This window comes from Falco peregrinus, chromosome 5 (genome assembly GCF_023634155.1).
Source record: "Falco peregrinus isolate bFalPer1 chromosome 5, bFalPer1.pri, whole genome shotgun sequence".
Lineage (NCBI taxonomy): Eukaryota > Metazoa > Chordata > Aves > Falconiformes > Falconidae > Falco > Falco peregrinus.
The window spans coordinates 96907567-96926950 of record NC_073725.1 but is presented as its reverse complement, the minus strand read 5'-3'; the positions used below and the strand labels follow the sequence as shown (position 1 = coordinate 96926950).

At 42.8% G+C, this 19384-nt stretch overlaps 1 protein-coding gene across 9 annotated transcripts in view; it reads right to left on the bottom strand.

Annotated features, from left to right (window-relative positions):
* The window catches only part of TAFA4 (TAFA chemokine like family member 4), a 93804-nt gene that overhangs the window by 62698 nt on the left and 11722 nt on the right, over positions 1 to 19384 (bottom strand). The window contains exons 1-2 of one of the 9 annotated variants that reach the window (XM_027793142.2): positions 18897 to 19032; positions 5788 to 5897 (exon numbers count right to left, since the gene is read on the bottom strand). The exons of 4 other annotated variants lie outside the window; for them this stretch is intronic. The gene's annotated coding sequence lies outside the window, so the exon portion shown is untranslated. Of the gene's footprint in view, positions 1 to 5787; positions 5898 to 18173; positions 18424 to 18896; positions 19034 to 19384 lie in introns of those variants that run through there. 4 more of the 9 variants (XM_055806846.1, XM_027793139.2, XM_027793163.2 and 1 more) reach the window with 4 other exon arrangements.

Sequence of the window (19384 nt, the reverse complement as noted above, 5' to 3'; positions counted from 1 at the left end):
TTATCTTGAGCAATAAGACAGTGTTTTCTATATCCTGGATTGCCGGAGGAATTTCCTTTCTTCCATGGAAGGAAGAGATAACAGACCTGCTATAGAGCAGGTCAATCATCTCCCTTCACACTCACCAGGGACCCAGGTGAGCTGGCAGGTTATTTTGCAGAGATTGCTCTCGTGGTTCATGAAATGTGGGAAGGGATGGAGAAGGGGACCTCATCAGTTTGTGCCTCTGGATAAAGCCCTGGGAAGTCCCAGGCCTGTACCAGGTGCCTGGTGGCCAGCCCAGGGCTCACGTGCAAGAAGCAGATGACCACTTACTATGGGTGACCATTCAAATTAAGAACAAGAGGCAATCCCAAGGAAATAACATGAAAATCAGGAGATTCAGCAAGAGCCAGCAGTAGAAAGGTTGAAATAGCTGTGTTTGTTTAGTCAAGAAAAGAGTTTATAGGAGACATGCTGTCTCCTTGAAGAGTCTTGCTTTAAAGAAGGGCATGATTTAAAGAAGTGGTTCTCTGTAGCTACTGCAGAAAGCATAAAAATAAAGTGCCTGCAAAGATAATTTAGTGTGTGCATGAAGAGAAAGTTTCTGTATCTAAGTATGGGAAAATAGTGGCACAAGCAGCTCAAAAAACTCATGGAGCCTGCTTCAGTAGAAGTGTTTGGTTTTTTAATTGGCTGAACACATATGGGATGGCGTCAAGGCTCCCTTCTCCATCCATAGGGCTGGATTAAATGTTTGCTCAGGGTCTGTAACAGGACTACATCTCCTTTATACCTTGGAGCAAAAAAGCACTGGAATATAAATGTGAGGTAAATAGTCACTGTTCACAGTGTCATCCTCAGAACCCTGACCACAGACAGTCATCAAGACAGAGGTTAGTGGAGGAAAATTGTGGCAAAAAAGAAACTGAAAATAGCTCCTGCACATATTGATTTTTTTTCAAGCAGACAGGGTCAGCTCGTATTATATTCAGAAATCTTTCTGGTGGTTCTCAGGGTCCCTATGCAATCAAATTTGGTTCTTTCTGATACTACTGCATTAGAATACTACATTCTCTCGTTATTCCCCCAAACACCTTATTCACAGTAAATAGAGCGTGTCCACTCATCCTTCTCCAAACCATATTAGGACCTGACTGCAACAGGGGCTGCCCATTTCTGTGTAATCTGGTCTCTGCTTTTGTTTCAAGTCATGAAACACTCCAAGAAGAAAGCACAGAATGGCTGGTTTTGCTTTTAGAACACAGACATGCTTTATGAGCAGTGGGTGCACATTAGCTGATGAAGAATCCCAACTGTCTGGGTATATGGGATAATTGTTCCACTTGGGACTCGTTAGCTAATTGTTAAAAGATTCTAAGGAAAAGTATTTCATAAATAGAGCACTAAATTTCCAGAAGTGTAATTACAGGCTGAATGCACATCTTTATCACCTGTGTTATCAACTACGTAAGCCAACAGCAAAATATCTTGTGGTGTGCTATCTCTGTTCTCTCTGTCAGTCTCAGGGTAGCATGTAGGATAATTACTAGCAAATTGAAAGGTTACATTTTTGATATTCCCATTTTTGTACAAAGATAACACAGTCAGCTTGGGATTGGTTGAAAATTCTATCCCTAGCATATAGAACCTCTGGTGGCAATAGTGAAGCACAAACTTGCAGAGGAGGAGAGAGGCACAGACCAAAGCGCTATAACCCAACTTCTTGACCTTGTTTTGTCAGTTCACTTTGCTGCTATGGGACAAGCTTTTACTCAATGTTAGAGAACATTGTTTGCTTATCGGAGACTTCTCAAGTTATTTTAGAAAATCATTGCTCTACTGAATAAGAAAATTCCAGAACCAAATTCCTGACCTATCAGTTCAGGAACTACTACTAAAAAGAAAAAAAGTGTAAAAATCATTCCTTATTTTCTGTAACCAAATGAGAGAGGCAAAATACTGCTAATAAACTAGCAAGGCATTTGTACGGCACGAAGACTTGGAGCTGGGTCAATAAACAATTGCACTTTAAAGGAGAACCCAATCTTGTTCAGTCTTGATTCTAGTTAAATGAACAAAAGCATATTCAGAACCAGTCTCAGAGTGGTATTTGCTTTTCTATGGTTTGGCAACATCATGCGGGGCAGAAGTACTGACCATCACACAGTGCATCTGTGCTGTACACGGCACTGTCTGAACTAGGCATAACTTAATTCCTACCCCAGCATGAGCCGGCACTGGTCTTCAGTCCTAAACTCTGATCTCTGCTCAACATTGTACCATGGAGCAGCATCTGCTTGTTTGGAGCTAACTGGGGCACCACAGTACAGGCATGGCACAGCTGGGTTTGAGTTTGAGACCTGAGTGAGGCTGTAGCTATACACTGTTTGTATTGTGCTCTTCAGGTACCAGGAGTCATATAAGGTTTTCTAATTCCTGACAGCAGCCTACTACTGAGTCAAGAAGAAGAAGAATATCAGATAGATAGATCTGTTAATTATCTCCTGAGCCATTGGTCCTGCGGCCCTGGAATCAATATTACATTGCCAGAAGAAAAAGTGAATTTAAAAACTGGACAGATCTCAGAAAGATGTATCATGTGTGATGCGTAGCACGATGCCCTAGCTGGTTTGGCTGCCCCAGCAGACCACTAATATATACATGGAGTGACTCTGTCTCTCTCCTGTAGGCCCGTGTCTTTCTCTTTGTAACCAGAAGAATTCCAGAATCCAATATGACTGCTTAATAAGGTAACACGCTCAGATACTTTCATTTCCAGCAGCAGTAGCTACTGCATGCCCCAATGTGATAGAATTTCAGAAGTCCTATAAATTACATTTTGCCTCCTCACCTCCAGAATGGATTTCCTTCATCCTTTCCTCTTTCAGCCTAATCCTTCAAGCCTTCTTCCCTGTTCCTTCTCAGCCCTCTCTGTTTCTTGTTTGCACTGCATCTCCTCTGGGAAGTTCATCTGCCTGGCAGCAGCATATGTGTGAGCATCAAGAGAATGGCTGGCAGGCAGGGAAAGAGACCCCACCTGAGTTACATATTAATCAACGGTGAGAAAAGGTCTCGCCATTTAAAGCGGATTAATAATCTAGTAATCTACTGGATGCTGTTTTCATCCCTTCACAGGCATGAGGAAGCCAGGTGGAGCTTTGGATACTGTTGCAATGAAAAAGGAGCAAACCTCAAAAGGTGCTGAGGGATTGGTAAAGAGAATAGTCGTAGCTAGACACTTTCCTGTCCCTCCACTGCCAAGGCAGGACAGCAGCAGCCACAGCAAGCTAAGAAATGCTCTTCAGAAACAGTAAGAGAAGGTGTCAGCACGGTATTTCCCTCTCAAGCACCTGAATTGTCAGAGGGTCCTCCTTCCAGCACCTGTCACAGCTGAAGTAGTAACAAATTTCCATACAAGAGGCTCAATCAGTTACTCTAAAGTAACACCACATCCAGACTTTGAACGAGTAACAGCATGACCTCTTCATGGCTAAAGCTAGAAACTATTTGTTTAAAAAAAATTAATAATATATTTTTCACAAAGAAGGCTGAACTTCAGGCTTTCAGTTCCCAATCTGCCTAGGATGGATTTTTGGTTTTCTATTGTCCCTTCATTCATGAACAAGCCACTTCATGATCACATAACCATGTGCGTGATTGATGGGAGGAGCTGGGGGGAGGTAAGTGGCATAATTTTGGTTGTGCTTTGAAATGCTCAGGGTTGGAAATGAAATATGAGATTCTCACCACTTTCCCTGCCTCACTTGAAGGCAATTATGATTGCCTTAAAGATGCGAGATCTGTTGAAAGTAATAAATTGTTGATTGTTTATTTTCAGGGTAGACAACAATCAGCTTTTAATCAGCTTCCATCACCACTAGAGAGCTATTAACTCTCTTAAAAATAATTAGAAAACAGAAAAGAAAAATGTCCTCCAATTATTTTCATCGAGGAAACTGGGACTTTATGGGAAAAAAATAATCTTAAACTTCACAAAAAAAGTTAACTTGGTGGCACATTTAGTTCACTCTAACAATAAGATACTGTTTGCCAGAGAGGTGGGGAAACAAGACATGAAAAACTGAACCGTACTTCACATTTTTCTACAAAGGCTGCCACAGATAGTCACCCACCAATCTGAGTGCTGATTCATACACCTTGTCACAGCCACCACTGCCCTGCTTGCCCCCTTCCAAATCTTTCTCCGAAGGTTTTCTCCACCTTCTGTTTCCCAGAGCACTGTCCTTTTACCACATCCTCCAGGTTTAGTCCCATATTGGCAGCTGTTTCCCCTCACCTCCACCAAGTATAATTTGTCTGCGGTCATGCTCACAACGGCAGAGCTAAAGAAAATAACTGCCCTTTCTCCTTCTCTGGGTTGTGCTTCCTAAGCCTGTATGATGTTACGGATATTGGCATCTGAGTAAGAACCAACATTTTCAGCCACCTGGGGTGGACACTCAGTTATTCCTGCTGAATTATAGATTATTTTTTTTAAGGAAACAAATTGCAGGCGTCTTCCATTTTTCTGATCTCTGACTATTCACAGAATCTTGTCTTTCAGATCCCCACAATACATTTTTTTCCATTTTTTAGTAAATGAACAGTGAACACTGTCCTGGAGGTAACAGTACTCTAGCTTAAGTACAATAACAAGAGCAGCCTCCAAATTTCAATCAGACTAGAATTAGCAACAGCAGATACTACCTTTCCGTTATTTCAGATAGACAACTAAACAGAGACCCTCCATCTCACATATAATTTCCAGAAGTTTTTCCCACCAGTAATCCCATGAAAGTATACCCTCAATATGCCTCATTCACCTCCACCCTATTGCCACACACACCTTTACCAGTAAGCTGGTTGTAACTCCAATGCACCCTCCTTGCCGGGAAGCAAGATAATCATGAGCCCTTCGCTAGGTCCCAGCTGCTGTCGCGCTCCTGTTGTTGAACTGCTACTCCACAGATATTTGCCTTTCAGGGTGGAGACCAGGCAATGTCCTGTGTGTGCTTCTGCTGTAGGAGCAGTTAAGCAGCAAGCAGCCTTTGGTAAGAGACTGGGGGACAGGCATGCTTTTTTGTTACAGCATTGCAGGGAACCTGTCCTCAAAGCCAAGAAAGGACGCCCTTCTTGGTGGTAGGCATCAGTCAGATACATGTTCTCAGATCCAGTAAGAGCTAACTGAATGAAAGTTTAATGGACTGTAAAAAACAGAACAGACGGGCTTATGGATTCTAAGGGACCACTACCTAAAGACTATGTAAGGGGCTGAGCTAATTACGTACTCCCTCACCAGGACCCCAGTGCTCTATCTTTTTATTTTTTTTTTTCAATTGCCCATTGGAGATGAATTGTGATTTACTTTAAAAAGGGATTCTTCTTGTAAATTGATCACTGTTAAACCCATTTCACCTACTAGTGTCTCTTTAAAGATTCATAAACTAGAACACAGAAGTGAAACTCTCTCACTTTAACTGTTCCCATCTGAGTTTCCTGCACTGCGAGATACCTTTTTAAAGAGGCCTATGGAGTGATTGCATCATTTTTTCGAATTTTAGGGTTGTTGCACAAAGCATTTCCATAGCCTGGCCATAGGCAAGACAGCCACACAAACTGAAAGAAGGCCATTAGCAAAGATAGTCACAGAACTGGTTTAGAGTAAAAACTGCTATTGTTAAAAATGTACTACATCTTAGGGACTATAGCAGGAATTCGTTAGGTCTTTTACTTTAATACTGATCACTAATTAAATGTAAAGCAGCAATGCTTATAAAAAAAATGGATATGGAAAAAATCACTTACTGGATTTATATTTTCCCCTCTCCAAGTGAATCCCCTTCCTCGCAAATGACAAGCCAAGATTAGCAAGAGAGGCTTCAGGTAACCAAACCTTCACTCACCAGAGGGTACCACTGCATCCAAAAAGAAAGATACAGACTTTTAATTTAGAGCTGCACCTTGCACTAGGTAAACCCCCCTTGTTTTCACATAGCTATCTACTGCCAATTTAGTCAAATACCTTGGATTTCCACCAGGGATGAAGTCCTGCCCACCTTTATCCTCCCCCAAAATTCACAGACACTGCCAAAATTCCCTTCTCTGCTCACGGATGCTGTTCGGTAAGCACCCAAAGGACATTTTCTAGAGAGTGTAACCACCCTTATTTTACCCTGTTTGTCCTTTCTCTTTTTCTGAGTTGATGGCTTTGAGTAAACAGAATGAATACTTGGGAATTTATCTGTTCAGCTTCATTCAGATTGTACAATTTTGAGGAGGTATTTGTGAGTATGATGTTTCTTGTAGCATCTGTATGTCAGAAAGACAGTATAACTCACTTGGTGTACGGACACCGCTGCATAAAACAGAACAAATGGCTGGAGGAGGGTGTGGTTTATAATTTTAAATTATTTTTGCACTCCAGCCAAACACAGCTGGTTTCTTAAACTACGGTTTTGTCCTTTTTGAATACTCAATTGTACAAGACTTCCTAAATATTTCTGTTTGCAATAGTACTATCCAACTTATTACCCAAGAATAGCAGTATTGCATAAATAATCTATTACCTCTTTTACCTGAAGGTCTCAATATCTAGTCTTCAAGAATATGAACAATTTCTAATTTAGTAATAGAATATTCCCATGATAGTCACCCTAATAGGAAGGTATTACTTTTTGAAGGTTCCTGTTCTCCACTCAGGAGGATTTAGGGTCAAATAGATCATTCAATGACAGTGCGTCCTCTTCCAGCAGAGCCCCACAAGTGCGGGGAGAGATCAAGAGCAGGCTGACTCTCGTGTGCAGAGCCAAGACCCACGCGCCATGTGTCAGCATTCAGGCTAGAAGCAGGAGTGTTGCACTGAGGAGGCAGCAGGCATTGTCATTGTTGCTCTGTGCCAGGATCTAAGTAAGCAAAGTCAGCAGAGCTCTCTGAATATGGCGCTCAAGCCTGGCTTAAGCTCCATTGCAACAGTCTAGACACAGCTGTAGGTTAGAGAATCCTAGAAGGGTGTGGGTTGGAAGGGACCTTAAAGATCATCTAGTTCCAACCCCTGTGCCATGGGCAGGGACACCTTCCACCAGACCAGGTTGCCCACCCGTCCCAAAGCACAGAACCACGGCCATATTCTGTCTGAATATGTTTCAGAGCGAAAGCAAAAATCCTGAGGTTGCTCCCCTGGCACAGCAGACCAGTATCAGTATCTCCACTGTGAATGGGTAAGTTCCAGCTGAATTCACACAAGGAGCAGGATTTTTCTTTCTTAAAACATCTCTAAGATCTGCTGAGCACGTAATAAAAATGAAGACAAACCAGACTTGAGAGCTTTGCAACTAATTTTTCTTGGCTTACATCTTTGATTCTGGCAGTCTTCCTCTTCTGAACAAAAAACGCTGGCTCCTATTCGTTACTCCTAACATAGCAAAATCCATAGCCTGGCAGGTGTTTGCTACTCATTTCATCGACACAAGTATTATGTTTAATCAAAAGCTGAAGCAAGGCAAAATGAATAAAACAAGATAAAACAAGGTAAAGCCTGAAGAACCAGTCTATTCTCAATGCTTCGCAGTTTGGTGGGGTGTTGCTGGGTAGAATCTCAAAGAACAACATTTGTCTGCCCAAATCACACGCTGTATTGTCAAACGGTTCCACGGAAGCACTACAGAGATACCTACAGAGACTTCTCAGCTCATGTCCTATCTACCAACCAATACCTTACCCAGAGATTTTTATAAAGCCCGGAGAGATCCAGTTCCTTCCCACGGTACGTATGGCCTGCCTACAACATACCCCTCTTTCTTATCACACAACTGAACTACTTCAAGCAGAACAGCCGTGAGTCTAGCATTAAGAGAAGGCAAAACCTGAAAACATGAACCAGCTAGCTGCAGTCTTGCCCCAGAAAGCTAATGGAGATGTCTAGAAAAGAGGAATAACCAACCTTCAAAAAAACCACTGGACAATGCATTTGCAACAGAAAGGCGGTGACCCGAGGAGCTGAAGCCGAAGCTCAGCCATGCTTGTCAAATGGTGTATTTGTAGCTGCACTGAGATTTGAGATTCAAGCTTGAAAACCAGCATGACTTAGGAGTCACTTTGAATTTAAGCATGAGAATTGTGAAAGTCCTATTCAAGGCACAGTACTACACACCTAATTATTCCCACCAGGGAATACACCAGTGGAACTTGTGTGGGTGCTTGCTCTATTACATGAGACCCAAAAAAACGCAAAAGAATTTGTGATGCAGAGCAGCCCTTCCAGAAAAAGGCTGTTTATCTCCTTCTTTACTATGATCAACTAATATGTCTTAATAGAGGAGCTCCTCCTCACAGCTCCTCCTCTGTACTGTGTACCCTGATGAGATCTACACAATATCAAAAGCAACACTGGATGAAAGACAGAGGCCCCAAGATGTCGCTTTTTCATCTTGTATAATTTGTAAAGCTAGTCAAGAAATAGCAAGCAATTTAGCCTGGAATGTTGCCAGCTCTGATATTCATAGCACATGTGATCAAAGAGCAGAATTTGCCAGTCACTGGAAAAACAATCAGGCTCATAACCTGACTTCCACCACCGAAGACAAAGCCCGTAAACATTACTGTTGATCGGAGTGGAACTGTTTTCATCAGGCTGCATTGCACTAGACATCAAACATTTGCAGAGTCAAGGCCTACGTAAGCTGAAGCTGGGGCAGATAGTTCCAAGCATGTCACATTCCCAATACATGAACAATTTTCAAAAGAATAAGCAACTGAAGACCCTATGAAACCACACTGAAAATTAAAGACAAGGATATCGTAAATGGATTTTACATAATACTCCAGGTTATGTTACAGCATATGGACATATACAAGAAATTAAAACAGCTAATTCATCTTACTACCTTCCACTGATAATTTTTTAATTAAGTTACTTATCTCTATCTACATATTTAAGAATGTAGATCTTTCATTATTCGTCTCTTAAAGAAAATCAATGTTATCCTGATTTGCTACAGCTCAAAGAGAGCAGTATTATCTGAGGCAGACTGATAGAAAAACAATTCATTAATTTTATTAACAAGCCCTAAGAAAATGCTATTGAGCATGTTTTCATACTCTTAGAAGTCTGAATTATGAGGCAAAAGCTTAATGGTGTTCAGTATGACTAAAATACACATAATGGACTTAAAAAAAAAAATTACAAATACAAAAAGAAAAGGGATAAAGATATTAAAAGAGTCCAATGAAATGTTTCAGAAAGTTCATCCTTAATACTGATTATATGATAAAAATCACTATCAAAAAGCTTCATACTCTGTAATGAACGAAGAGACTGGAAGCTAATCCGTAGCACGGGTTAGAGTGTCTAAATGCCCGTCCACTACACAGTTTTGAAATATTTGCACATCAAAACACAGTCTGGTTTTACACTTGGGATTCTAAAGCTTTATAAAAGACACCATGAAAAGAGTAAACTTTGAATCTGCATTTCTTGAGGAAGCAGACTTTTTCTAGTCATCTTAAGTGTCCTTTTCTTCTCAGGGTGACCTTAACTTTCAGATTTGCAAAATGGTTTCCTCTTGTGTTCAATCCTACTGTGTAATAAGTTTTAAAAATGACTATTTATCTTCTTTAATATATTAGTTATATGTAGCAGGAGAAGCCTCTGTGGGAATTTTTGCTATCGAGTTTGCTCAAGCTTAAGTCAATGCTGATTTAGAAAATACAACTTACGCTCAGTAACAAACAATCATGAATATATTTATTGGAATAACATCTTTCCATTCTCCTCCAGCAGCGTGTTTAGTTTCTCCCTTGCAATACTATATATCGGTGTATATTTACAGTGACCAAGGCAATTTGAAAGTAATGCTTTTATGTTGCCCATCTTATTACACTTTTACAAGCCTGAATCACTGGCGTTTGGGAAACAAATAGATCCGATGGTTCTGAAAAATGTAAATGAAATGCAAATTAACCAGGCAGGTATACGTTATATTTATTTTCTGAAAAGTCAGAATCGGTGCATTGCTCAAAAACTGCCTGTTGCAAAAGTTGTATTTAAGCAAATGTAAATATTTTTAGAATTTGCCTTACTAATCATGACCTCAGCTGCTTGCACCATGTAATGACAATAATGAATAAACATGCTGTGCTTATGAAGAACTAGAACCTAACAAGCTGATCAATTGTTAATTCTATAAAGTGACTAAAACGTGTCTCTACTATCAATAAGTAAATCAGCTTCTATTTGTGGTACTAATGCACCTTGTACATATCCTCCATCTATCCTGCCCTTCTCTATAATAATGTAGTTATCAGTTTGGTCATATTTAAGTACAATCTGAACAAGATTTGGTATTATTTTCGTCGTGAGGGTGGAAAAATAGAAGGAAAAATGGTTTGGTTGTTTAAAGAGACACATTACATTTGTTTGGAGGATGCAGATTTTCCATTTGCCCTCCAATTAGTTATACAAAATCATTCATTAGAAAACCAATTATTTTATAGTATTATTGTTAAATCTTACACGCTATTACCAAACAGACATTCCAGAGAAGGCGGCCTTTTTATTGTTAAACCCCTCTTTCTCTAAGCCTCTGTAACAAAGAATTTAAACAAAAGACAACTATGCTCATTAACTGTGACAGAAGATGTTACTTCTGTAGAAAAAAGCACTTAACGCAAGACCAGTTTGGCTTTATCCAGTCTCTGTTTTCCTCTTAGACAAGGAAAACAGAATGTGTATGAAGTTTTCAGCCATAGTACAATTATGTATGTCCCAAATATACTGATTACAAATAGCTGCCAGTCCCCACTACATTTCCAAGCAAGACTTAACAGTAATAGTTTATTCATTGTTGAAGATTCTGTTCAAGAAGAATGTGTAACACTGGCAAAAACCAAGAGTTTTGCTGAAAATACCTGTTTTCCTTCTTTTTCCTACAGAATTCTGCAAAGACGCTGGGTGAACGCAGCTACCTGTTCATCCACCCGGCCACACAACTCATCTCGGTCTGGTGTGCAACTAGCGAGCAAGCATAACCTGGAGCATGTCACAGGTGAACGATGCGTGTTGGCCGGGTAAGTAATTGTATTTAAAGTTGCTGCACCTTTTTCAGAGTTATAAACAGTAATTGTTCTTAAAGGTTTAGGGCTTCTATGTCTATTTTATTGTTAAACTGAAATATGTATCACAGAACATCTACAGGAAGGAAATGTTCTGGAGGGAAATGCTATTAAGTATGTGGATAAGCTCAATACCAATTAATATCTAGCACTTAACGAACCAAATGAACCTATTCATTTCTCAGGTGCAAGGTTACACTAATTCTGCCAGAAATTGTGCTGCTTTACCTCAGATCCATCCCTCTGTGTCAATTTGGTGTAGAAAAGGAGGGACAATCCCTTTTACCCAGTACTCTCTTAAATTAAGAGAATCAGTGCAGGTTTTTAGAAGTAATTTTTTTTAACTACGTTTTGTTCTTTTAATGTTCTCTGAACAAAAACAGATCTATCGTTAAACAAAAGCAGAATGAATCATCTTAGCAGCGTGCCAAGAATATGGGGATAATTCAGTACTAAAATAATAATTATGCTTTTTCCCCCTTCAGCCCCAGTTAAGCCTATACACCCTATAACTGGTATTTCCACAGTTAAACTATTACTCCAGTAGTACCTTTCAGCTAAACAAGCCAATGTTAATTGGCTGATATTCTTCCAAATAATGGATATTAAGTCAAGGGTTCAGAGACACTGTTTGAGGGAGTAATGTAACTGGAATACACACATATGACAACCTTTCTATATTCCAGAAAATTACTAATCCTTTTTTCAGATTCAATGGCCTATTTTACGTGCAAGTCCACTCACTGCTGCAGATGTGTGTTTAGGGAAAATTTTATAGCACTTGACTTCTAACCGTGGTGATTCACAGTCATTAAACTGACAGTGCTTAGTACAAACAGTAATGCCATCGATACGAGCCCACCAGACAGCCCGAATCAGTCTTTTTACAGCTACCTGCATTCATGCTGGGCCAATTCCAGCGAAATCAGTAAAACACTCAGGGAGTGAGGCACAGCTGCATATATACAAAGAAGAAAAGGTTTAGCCTCCTAACCGTGCCAGCTGGCCAACATTAAGTTCACTGGCTCACTGCATCCCAGTTTTCCTTGGGGAGGCAGCAGTGCCATGGCCCAGAGCTGGTTTCAGAGCAGACCAGCCACAACAGCCTTCCTGCCTTCCTTCTTCTCAGCCGTATGAGTCTGGCTGACAAGATTCCCTTCCCGGAGTGCTCAACAAGGCACAATCCCTGGAGCATACCTGAGCAGGATGGGGGAAGGCTCATCCCCTTCCCCTCGCAGCTGATGCATGTAGTGCACAGGTGGCAGCGGCAGAGGGTTGTGGGGCATCACAAAGATTTCCTTTGTGCTCCATTGCATTTTCTAGGAACAGGGCAAACAAATATCCTGAACACAGCCCTGGCATTGCCACGGTCCCTGGCAATGGCCAGAAGTGAGGACAACAGCAAAGGGGAAGAGATGACCCCTTCTTCCTTCCTAGTAAACCTACGTGCTGAGCATTTGCCAGGAAATTGGAAGGAAATCAGCAAGAGGGTGGGCTGCCTGAATGCCCAGCAAAGGGACCATCACCAGCAACTACAGCTTCTCCATTTCCTTTTCAGAATTATAGGGGGGGGAAAAAAAAAGAGTCCCCAAAATAATTTAAAACAAGGCATATTAACCCCGCTACTTGTGTCCAAAAGCATACTTCCATTAAAGACCTCAACCACAACTGTTTAATAGTTTAAAACAAACAAGAAGATTCATTTAGGAGTCTAAGTTAAACAATTTTTGCTAGGAAATTGTAATATGGATGCATTATATTCATTTGTGAAATAAGGCATTTCTCTTCCTGTCTCCAACATTATTAGCATGTTACAGTGGCTTAAATTAAAAAAGAAACATTTATTTTATCACCCTGATATCAGCTCACTGCAATATAACATTTTTGAAACAGGAAAATATCACAGCTTAGCATCATAAATTCAATACCGCAACAAGATAAATCCTTCCTATTAATGTAAACCGCTGTACTTCACAATATATCTACATCTGCAATGCACTTCTATTTGCTGATCGGACTATCATAAACATACATAATTCTCATTGAATAATGGAAGCAGCAAAGAAATCCGAGGGTAACTACATTCTCTAAACTAAAACAGCCACAGCTTGGTCCTTCAAACAGATTCACTCATGCACGGATGTTCCTGCTTGTATATGACAACATAAAATACTATCATCCCCATGACTGGAACCTAGATAACAGAGCAAATGACATCGAAGTATAGTCACTCCTCAATTACACATGCACAGACTGTACGCTGGAAGCTTTATTAACTTGCAATATATACGTCCCAGAGATGCACATACAAAAGACTGGGTACCCTATCAATTAAGAATTTCCAGATTTCTCACTGAATACCTCAGGTAACACTGAAATTACGCAGAAAACAAAGCAGCTAATTTAATTTTGTTCAAAAGAGAAATCATTAACCATTCAAAGCTTCCTGCAACAACTAAATCTTCTCCTTTTCCTCTTTACACTGAGATTAACACTTTAAAACTTGCTCCAAATGGGAATTCGGTACACAGTTTAGGAAATGCAAACACATGAATTAATAACCTGAATTATGCAGATATGAAGCTGAGATTTGCAATTTGTTTTAAAAAGCTAAAAGAACTCACGTTGACTGGTTTGCCCATGTCCAGGCATTATTCAAATGCTTCTGGCTTAATTAGCAGTTTCTTGCAAGCTAGAAAAAAAGCCTGCAAAAATGCTTTAAGAGCTAAAGCACCAGAGTTCTGCTCTCTCCTTTTAAGGGGTTAGTTGCTTCCAGAACCAGCAAGTCCAGGCTGATCACAGTTACACCGTGCCCTTCAGTTCAGAAGGATGTAATGCACAACTGAGTCATGCTTTGCAAGCGGCTGATTGAGGAGCAGAAAGGGGCAAGAGCTCTGCATCCAGTGTTGGGGACTAAGTTCTTTAACCAGACTTTTACCATCACATAACACTGAGGCTGGGATTGCTGCTCCTTCATATATTTATCCTTGCTTGTTAGATCTCACAGCACTTGTAACGCAACTGTTCTTTTAAAAAAGGAAGGGAGAAAACTTGTACTGATGCTGCGCAGAGGGAAATTTCCTCTGAGGAGAAAGGCCTGACCCCACCAGAGTTTTTATTCCATAGATGTTCCCTGTAAAATGTAACTGAAATTGAAACACAACAGCAGGGGCAATAAAAACAACAGGTCACCTTCTGAGTCACTGAGATACCTGATACTACTTTCCTTCATTTGAGCTTTACTCTGGCATAGCTGTATCAAGTCCAAGAAAAATCAGCCTTTCAGCTCACAGCCTTTCAAAAATAATTGCTAGGAAATGTAAAATAAAGCAAAATTGGTGAAATCTGCAGTCTTTTGTTCCTCCTTATAAGCCTCTTTAGAATAGCAAAGAGGTTTCAGTGACACAGACCAATAGCAATCCCCACAGCTTGCAAGTGTTCAGGATGCTTTGCCACTGCAAAGCAGCTCAGATCGCACCGCCTAACCTCAGGTGAAAGTGTACTGTGATCTTCTGATCTGCAGGGTTGGCACCAGCTTCAAAACAACCGCTTGCATGATGGTTATCAACTTTTTCAAAGGGAAAAGGAGATGCTAAGGGAGTTCTCCTAGACCTTGAGAGGGGGCAAGGAGTCCCAGGGCCATAAACTGTGAGAGTGAGACAAGGAAAATCCAATGCCTTGGATAAAAAAAAAATAATATATATATACAGATATATATATATATATATATATATATGACAGCTCTTTGTTCTGAATATGCTTCCAACATCCAGGGCAAAATATTATCCTCAAGACTTTCCTCGGGAGACTAGAATGAGGCTCAGCACTCCAAGCTATCTTGTTGCTCCATTTTCATATTGATAGTGAGTTTAAAAGAATAAATATTTGTCTGAGAGCGTTATTAAAGATTGATATTCCAAACAAAACAATTGTTTGCACCCACAAATTCAAGTTTAGTTCTAGATTAAGAGCTTAATCTTTCATTGCCCAAAATAGCTAGGTGGCTTTGTAAGAATACAGTAATTTCAAGATTGTACAAGAAACTTATTTTACGTAAGCCTCAGAAGTAACTGCTTTCCATCAAATATTTTGCTGTTTACCTCTTAAATGTACATTTTTTCTAACACTTAAGGAGTACCTGCCAAACTCTACCCCTTTTCACCCAAAGCCCAGTCCTTAACTGGGCAGCTTGCCTGTGAGAGGACAGCAGGTGTTGGCCTTAGATTAATACAAGATTGGCCTGGGGAGATCTGGAGCTGCTCCGCACAAGTCCCATCAGTCGCTGGCCAATTCAGATCTAATCCTGAGCAGCCACATCTGGAAGGCAGTATGAGGTAACACCTGCATGGTGTGACATGTATGGTCAGGAGAACTGGTGAATTTAATCTAGTTCCTAAGAATTTATATGTGAAGGTTGTGGGAATCTTTTTAGGCAATTTAAATAGTATCCCAGAATTACCAGAGCTGGAGCAGCCTTCAAGACAGCCAAGGAAAGGTGCCATGAAATAAGTGGCATGGACCCAGACTGTCTCTGCACCCCAGCAAGACAGAAAGCTCTTCAGTATTAGACTGAAATCTATCACCAAGCCTTTTGTATCATTTTGCCTGTGTTTTTCTTCAATAATTAGGAGCTTTTAGCTATCAGAGTACATCAGACCTGTACCTTCCACAAGCACTGAAGTCACTCAGAAAAATGATAGCAAACATCAATGTGAAACTAGAAGGCAAAAAAAAAAAACCTGCTACAGCATCATCTAAACACAAGATACTAAGTAATAGCATTAAAAAAAAAATCTATTTCACACAGATGAAAATCATTACAGTTCTCTAGAGACCCTCTCTCTCTCTGCAGTAACCCGTGTCATTTTCTAGCTAGTAAAAATGTGCCACAGGATATCAAAAGATGGTAACGTTCTTCTAATTTTAATATTCCTCTAATCCAATAATGGCTTGTTTACTGCTTTCTAATTTAAAGGTAATTCATTAGATGTATCCTGTCACATCTTATTGGCATCGATGGCGTAAGAATCATACGCACCTCTGAGGCATGTCAGTCATACTGCTTATGTTCTATACGGTTCCCTCAATGTAAATAACTACTGATGCAATGGAACTGATAAGGAAGTGCATATGTGTGCGTACATATAAATTATAAACAAAAATATTAAATTACTTCAAGGATGAACTCTGGACCCAAAAAATTATGTTCCACACTAAGAACTCTAGCAAACAGAAAATATTTAAGCTAATACAAGTGATTTGTGTGCAAATATTTGTGACGGTGACACAGAGGGTCTCACACAGCCTGCAGGGAAGCCCCCAACTGACTTGCAGGGGACTTGAATGAATCTGCTGCAAAATGATGAAGGTTAAGGAAACATTAGACAGAAGAGGCAGCCTGAACTCACAAACAGACATTTCAGGAGCCAGACTGTGCTTGGCAACATCTGCTGTGATTCTGTAAAAGCTACCCAAGACAGCCGAGTTTTTGAGTAACCCTACAGCAATGTAACAGGAACTGAGGCCCAGGGCTTCCAACCTGCTAGACCTCGGCAGCACGGAGGCACCAGGGTCCTGGGGTGAAGGCAAGAGCGCAGCAGGAGCCATTAGCACAGCGGGGGAACACACACTTTCCTGCCTCACCAGCTACAGCAGCATCCACCTGGCTGCACCATTTTCCTCCTCAGTCCCCTGACACAGACCCGGTGCCTACCTCCACGTGAGCAGCTCTACTCCAAGCCATAAAGCAAAGGAAGCAGTTTACTACAGGTAAATCCACTGTGTGCTCAAACACACTGTTCAGGCAGCTTTCCTGCCACAAGTGCTGAGAACTCTCCAGCTGTTTATATTCTGCCAGCAACCGGCTCAATCACATTTCTTTCTACAGCAGGGAACTAGTATGTCTGTTTTCAAGGATCTCTTCACAAGAAGTGAAACCTTTGACCACCCAGACGAACCACACACGTGTGGCTATTTATCGAGCCATGCCTATCTTGGAGCAGGGCACGCAACAGCAACACAATGAAACCGTGCTAGGAAACCACCCCATTTGCCCAAACTTGTGTTATTTCTTAGGAGCTCGGCAGGATCACCACATCAGTTTGGAAGACAGTTTGGGTCAGTAGTGTCCAAAACCATCACCTCATTGGCTGTCGATGATGTCATGCCCGTGCATTAATCCCCAGTGACTGCAGGTTTAACATCATGCATATCACCACATCATCTACATAACGACAATGAATGCCAGTCTTAGAGGAAATTACTGGAGCAGAGAAAAAAGCAACTTGTTGAAACAGGGAAAGTCGCGTCTCTTCAGTGATTATTTCCAGCTTTTTTTTTGTCAAAGTGAAGTTGCTGGGGTCAGGAAATGGCACATGCCTCCCTGAAAGGAGTGGGTATTGTTACAGCTCGATTTTCAAGAAAGTAAATCTTCCAGACCTCCCACTCAAAAAGGTTAAAGTACCAGTGGTGAGAAACTAGCTGATCTGGGGGAAAAAAGTATTTCAGGAGCTATAAGATCTGGAGCTGAAATTAAAAACATTTTTAAAAATGAAAAAAATTTGGAAGTAAGAGTGATAGCTACAAGGCAAGCTTGTCCATTTGCTAGTGACACCCTCATCACTGGAACAACTACGGCAGTAGATGAATTACACACACACAGCCACACACACCAGCGCACAGAGACATTTAACTGTACCAGGAACACTTGGGGTGTTGGGGACCGCCAGCCGCACTCCCCCAGCCTGCCCAGCCCGTCAGCTTCCCCACGGACGCACCGAGGAGCGCAAATATCCCAGGCACCTGCCGGCAAGGGGGGCTCTGCCGGTGCCGGGCTGCGGGGCCAGCACCCCCCGCTCCCCGGCTGGGGCAACCTGCCGGACCCGGGGGGCCACTTCGGGAAGAGAGAAGTCGCTGTTACCCACCGCGCTGCTGCTAATTACACTCCTAAATCCAAGTTAGCCCGCAGGGGAAGCGATGCCCCTCCCGGCGCAGCCGCTCGCCCCCCGCGCAGCGCCGAGCACCGGCCCGGGGACCCCCCGGGGGGCAGCCGGGCCCCAGCTCTGCTCCCCGGTACCCCTTACCTGGCCGCCGGCTCGCCCGAGGAGCGGCTGCGCTGAAGCGCCACGGAGGCAGGAGCAAGCGTGCGGGGAAGGGGGCGGCCCATCGGCGGGCAGCCGGCCCCAGCCTGCCCGGGGATGCTCCGCACCGGCTCCCGCACGCAGCGGCGCAGCGCCCGAAGTGGCTCCGGAGCTCCCCTCCCGCTCCTCCTCTTCGGAGACGGGGGGAGGAAGCACAGTGTTACGGCTTCTCTCTCTCCCCCCACCGCGGGGCTCCCCGCTCCCTCCCTTCACCCACCCCCCTCCCCAGCCCACGACTCCCCCGCGCAGGTTACGCGGCTCCGGCTGTTTGGACCAAGCGCCCTCCCCTCCCTCCGCCCGGGCGGCGCGGATGCTGCGGGGGGGGGGGCTGCGCTGCGGGGGGCAGAGCTGCACGCCTCGCCCGGCTCAGCCCGGGCTTCCAGCCGCCTGGCACAGCCCTGGGCCGGTCTGGGCACCCGGGTGGCCGCCGCTCAGCCGAGGGAAGGGAAGGGAAGGGAGATGTTTCTTCAGCTCGCAGCCCGGCCGGAGTTGGCAGCAGCTTCAGGAGACAGGAGCGACTCGAGGGGGTGCAGAGGGTCAGGGCCACAGGCTCCCCCCGCACGGCTGAGCCCCGCTGCCCCCGGCACCACAGCCCTGCCGGTTATCAATACATTAGCACCTTCAAAAAATTAGTTTAAATGGAAAAAGTGAAAGATGGTCTCTCACCAGCCACAAAGCCGGGGTCACTTTTGGGCAGGCTCGCCAGCAGCCGCTGGGAAACAGATTCTGATTCTTGCTTTGCCACTGCCTTCCTGCACAGCCTTTACCGCCTCACTTTACACCCTCAGGTTCTCTGTAGCTCTGGAGCTTGCTTACACAGTGACGTCCCAGCATGTGCTTCAGTGGGAGTCAGGCAGTTAATTATCTGTAGATATTAGTCCCATTTCTGTGGGCAGGCAGTGCCTCACTGTAAGTGACCGTAGAGCTCAGCGCAATGGTCGGCTGATCTTGGCTACATTCCCTGAATGCTGTTGTGGTGCAAATTATCCTGGACAAACTTCCCTTACATTGGAAGAGCCACCAAAATCATGCCTTCTGAAACAGGGCAGGCTACTTCTGTCACAGGAAATCACTCATCAGCTACTGATCCAGCATTGCATATTACCTTTCTAGTTATCCATCTGCAACTTTGCCAGTACACATGTGAAAACCAG